The following is a 5826-nucleotide window of genomic DNA, read 5'->3' as shown; positions in this document are numbered from 1 at the left end:
TGAAGAAATACAAACATTTTGTAGGAATGTTTAATGAAATGTCATGTTCATGGAACTAGGTCTAAGCATCTTTCACAGGGTACGTATTCAGGCTCACTCACCAGGTTTCATCTTAATGGAATTCTTCCACCTAGGTGACCTCAACCCTTAATCACTTCCTGCCAGTATAAGCAGACGACACACAGTGCACTGGATGACATGAAAGAGAGCTCGGTCTTCCTCTGCATGCTTCTCAGTGACTGAGTACTAAGTCCCAGGAATAACTTCACAAACTGCTGTTTGAAGTGTTTCTGCTGCCCTGTGATCCTTGTCTATTTCCATTAGCACGATGATGGGGGGTGGATTCAGGAATCCTCACTTTGCGTCTCATAGAATACATTGGATATTTTCCCAAATGTTTCAGAGTTGAATTAAATTTCGTTAAAGCCACATCCACAACCATATGTCTAGTTTAAATGCAGCCAACTTGCAATATCTGTAACATATTCCTTGTTACAATAAAAAATAATCTCAATACAAATAAATTACAAAGATTATTTGAAATGAATATTGAGCATAATATTTGAACAAATGGAAATGTCACCATTCAGTGAATAAATTTTATGTTTCATAAAACTTCATAAGTATTCAATTTCTATAATGATTCCTATAACAAATAGTAGTTACATTTGTAGCTTTCGTCAAGCACATTGAGTGCCTTCTGTATTTCAAAAATCCTAATTTTCTCAGAATCGAATATATAAAAATGAAAGACAATTTTAAGCCATCTATGAATTAAAAGAGAATTAAATTCTTTAAAAGATTTACAGATCATTATTTTTTATAATAGAGGAAAATATATATGGGCAAATGCTTTTCAGGTTTCTGGTTCAGGTAACAAGTAAATACATCAAAAATTTAAGAGAATTAATTTCTCTCACAGCTTTATACATTTCAGTTCACAGTCAGCTGTCTTCTAGGAAGAAAGTTCATGGTTGAAGTATGTGGGGGAACACTGTGTGATCTTCAAGCAAAAAGAGCAGCAGAGGAAGGCCATAATCAAGAAATATCTTAAGTGACCATGTGGTTGGCAAGGACACTGCAGGATTTAATAGATTCTGACATCAATCACAGAGACTTCTCTCTGACTTCCTGTGTGTTTTATTTTCTGGGTCACCCTTATTTTCCCCACTTCTGTGTTCCTTCTGCAGAAGGTGTTTATTAAACTCCCAATTTAGCTGAAATAATCCAGTTTTGTTTGTTTTTGTTTTGTTTAATTTACTTTCAAGATAATATGCTTTCTTGTCATGAAATTAGATCTCAGCTGTTCATTACGTTTTGGAGTCAGGGGAAAGTGAAGTGATCTCATCTGATGCCTTGTGAAGTGAGAAGACTAAATGCAGGAGTGTGTATCTGAAAAATGGACAGTGAATTCCAAGTTGGTTATTAGAGCTAACAGCCATCAACTTACTGTAACATTCCATTTTCCCTGTTCATAATTTTATGATGGATTTTTTATATATAGCATGAAAAAATGATTGATGGATTTTCATTTTCATTAATTTATAATGCTAATTGAAATTTACAATTTGGTCCTGGGCATCAGAAAGTTTGCATAACTTTTCTTTCTCTTCTTTTAAAATTTTTTTTAAAATGATTTGATTGAGAAACAAATATCAATGAGACAGTTTCACGAATGATTACCAGCACATTTTCAATAATTAATAAATTGAATATTATTGTCTTAGGGATTATTCACTGTACAAGATGCAGATATGATATCCTGTCCACAGACACTATTATAACAAACCTCTCTATTCATTGAATTAAGAGAATGGCCCTTTGCATTTATCCTAACTATTTTCAGTATACAGATACAAAAGGGTCGTTCATTTCTATCCCACTTTTTTGGTTAGTTTTGTCGGAGATAGGAATTCCACTGTGAGTGCCAGCCACGTGGATGAGTCATGGCCATTGTTTGGCCAACTGGCTCTCTATGAAAGCCTGAGAGGATGTTTTCTCTCCATGTGACTCTCCTTAGGCTCACTCTACATCATCGATCACATTGCTCTGTGGCCCTATAATCTCCTTGATCAGAAAACTTGGGACACAACTGAGTTACATAATGTTACAGTATAGGTAAAAGTTGAGGTAGATTTTTATTTTTGTGTAACTTTTCATACAACTTTTTCATATACAGACTCCTAACATGAGTTGAAACTATGATATATGAACTCAGAAAAAATATTTTTATATATTGTATATTATATTTATATTTTATATATTATATTTATATATTACACCAAAGGCGTGAAAAATAGCAAGCATCCAAATTAATATAATACTTCCTTAGTTGTGAAAACAAACTCACAGTACTTAGCATAACTAGGAGACATATTTTAAGAGTATTCAAGAAATACTTAACTCTAGATTTCAGTGATTAGTCTGGAATTCACATGGTAATAAAATACCATGGGAATATGCATGCACATATCATAAATAATGATCAATTTTCTTTTCCAAGGATAATCCTTACTCAGAAAGAACTTTTCAGTTGGTATAAATTGGAAGATTTTACTCACATACTGGTCATCACTCATCACTCCTTAATTCACAGTGTAAATTACAACTACTTCAACATAAAATGAGAACCATTTCTTTGAGTAGACAAGTGAAATCAATCATGAAATATTCAAGGAAATTTTATTCCATATGAAAAACATTATGACCTGCTCAGAATGGCAGTGTGGTATGACTCATGGTGGAGAACAGCCACAGGAGCTTTGTATATCAGAGAAAGGACTCTTGTCACATCTGGTCTTATGAACCATAACCAATCTCACCAGGGAGAAGGAAATAGTCTTATGTAATTTATACGGCAAAGACATTCATCAGTGTTGAACAGGTTTATTCAATCAGAGGGAAAACTTTAAAGAAAAAAAAAAAGCATGCAACAATCATCTGTGTGACAAATTCTTTGAAGCCACAAGATGACTGACTCTGGAAACAATTAATTAAAATGTTATCTATTAGAAAACCTTTACAGTTGTGCTCAATTTAGAGATCACACTCAAAGTAACATAGAGAAACATTCAGTCATTCCTCTAATCTACATCATCATGAGACAATATCATACAATTCAAAAATAATCTGAATGTTATCTGTGTGGAAAAGCTTTTACTCAGTCATCTAGCTATATGAAGCATAGGAGAACATAGAAAGGAGAGAAAATATACAGGAACTAATACACACACACATATATCTATATCTATCTATCTATCTATCTATCTATCTATCTATCTATCTGCATATTCCATATGGTAAATTAGATACTAATGAACTTATGACCCATGATAAATACCTCAGTGTTAAGAAAGATCTGCCTGGAATTTAGGTATTCTGCTACCTCCTACTTACTAGGAGGTAATAGGACATAGTGCCTATTGTCAATAAATTTGTGCTTTCAGTAGGAAGACACATTACAACTTTTCTATGGAAGCACAGCCATTCTTTTCTTTCTTTTTTTTTTCCTGTATTTTAAGGAAGGGTCTATAGGGTGTTCAGGGTCTCACTACAAGATTGGACTCGTAGTGATTCTCCTGTTTATAGCCTCCCAAGTGCTGGGATTACAGGCATGTGCCACCATGCCTGGTCTCAATTGCTATCTCAGCGTGTCCCAGGGGCACAGCCAGCACAGCAGGCCCGGGGGATCGAACCCACAGCCCCTGCACCTGCTTGCAGGTGCTTTAATCTGCTGAGCTATTTGGCTTGCCCTAGCACTGCCCTCCAGTTGTGAGTTGTTTTCCAGTACAGATTTACACAGGTTGCCTATTACTAAGCACCAAACCTATGGATAGAGAAAGGAGCCATGAGACTTGAGTTGTGCACAACATTTAAACTCAAGTGTTAGCAAGTCCCAGATACTTATGAAAGTGTAAACCTACCCTAAAGATCCAGAAAAATGTAATGCACTTGGACAAAAACAAGCAATGGAGATTTCCTAAAGTAAAATTTAAATTTATCATTTTGGTTATTATTATGTTATAAATGATTTAGCTAAGCATGAAAAGGCTTTTTTTGCACATGTTTATTACTTCTGCTCTCTTTTAGGTCACATATAATCAATGTCTTCCCTCACTCAAAAATATAGAAATCTTTGAGCTACCCAATGCAGGGGTTAGGAGTCCTTTTTCAGATATACATGGAAGAACTTTACAACTGGCACTGTATTTGTATCACTTGCTCTCAGTGACTCTCCAGCCTCCACCCTGGTCCCCAACTGTTCCCCGTGGCTTTTTATTCCAGGAGAGTTAGATGTTCCTGCCCAGGAATAGATCTCAGTCATGTAAGATGTTTTATAAAACCATGAATCTGCAAAGACTACTTAGCCTTCAGGGGCCAGTCAGTGGCACACAACTTACCAATTTGACCCTCAAAATCATAGAAATACAACTATATGTGTCAGTGTTTTGCTTGCAGGTAACGTCACAATAATTTAAGACAATGCTGCTTATAGACAGTTTATGAGTGTATTCCTAAGAATTATGCATCAAACTACTTGAATAATCCAATATTTTACTTTCACTGTAGGTGAAATCCTGGCAAACCATTTCTGTGTTCATCAGGTATAATTCACCTACCTTCAGTTTTTGTGCATATCAGTGCATGCATGTAATAGAGCCTTTATTAATTGTTGTGGATTCCTAATATTATCAATAATTAGTAAGTATGCTTCATTTATAGATGAAACTAGGTCATGCATGAAAGTGAAATAAATTAGCTTGCTGTAAGATTTTTTTTGAGACATTGCCTCACTATTTTTTTTCTTTTTTCTTTCTTTCTTTCTTTCTTTCTTTCTTTCTTTCTTTCTTTCTTTCTTTCTTTCTTTCTTTTTTGTGGAACTGGGAATTGAACTTAGGACCTTGCACTTACCAGGCAAGTACTTATTCTACTGAGCTATCTCCCCAGCCCAGTGTCTCACTATTTGATTCATGTTAGCTTTGAACTCAATGTATCACCCAGACTGGCCTCAAACTCACAGTCATCTTCCTGCTTCATCCTTCTGAATGCTGGGATTACAGCATGTGCCACCATGGCTGAGTTCATGTGGACTTTTAGTATATTATAAGCTCTCATTAAATGAGGCTATCATGACTAAATAATTAAAGATGTCTGTGTAAATATAGATTGCATATAATATATTGTGTCACAGGCAAAGAGCTGTGGCTGGTGACTGAGGAATGAGCTTCGGGCACAAACCATGAGTTCTAGACCCAGCTTAGTGAACTTTCAGACAGAAATCCTCTGACCTCTGCTCTGCCAACTGTTATAAGCTCTGTAACTGTCTCCATTTTGTAACTAGAACAGCTATTTTGTTATACAACTCTGTGCACTTCTGTTGTAACCTATGTGATTGAGTCCATTTTATAACCAGAATGGCCATTCTATTATACACCTCTGTACGTTTCCACTGTGACCTCGTTATCGAGACCTGTTTGGTATAAGCTGACAACTTGGACTTCATCTTGGTGGCTCAAGTCGTGCGTCTGGCCTCTGAACACAGTTCAAAATATTCCTTTGTTCTGAGCCACAGATTGTTAAAAGCAATCTACGTAAAGTTTCCTGTGATCAGCCCCATTCTGAAGATAATAACTCTTCCACGGATAGCTCCCCATTCACAATGTTTCCTGTGATCAGCCACATATCCTAAGGTAATAACTCTCTGTTCTAAGGATAACTCCCCATTTCCAAAATTATCTCATATCTTTTTGTGACATCCTGTGATCAATACCATTGCCATAAAAATGGATTATTTGTTCCTAAAAATTGTAACCGCATGTTAAAAGA

This window comes from Octodon degus, unplaced genomic scaffold (genome assembly GCF_000260255.1).
Source record: "Octodon degus isolate 3935 unplaced genomic scaffold, OctDeg1.0 scaffold00155, whole genome shotgun sequence".
NCBI lineage: Eukaryota > Metazoa > Chordata > Mammalia > Rodentia > Octodontidae > Octodon > Octodon degus.
This window is presented reverse-complemented; position numbering follows the sequence as displayed.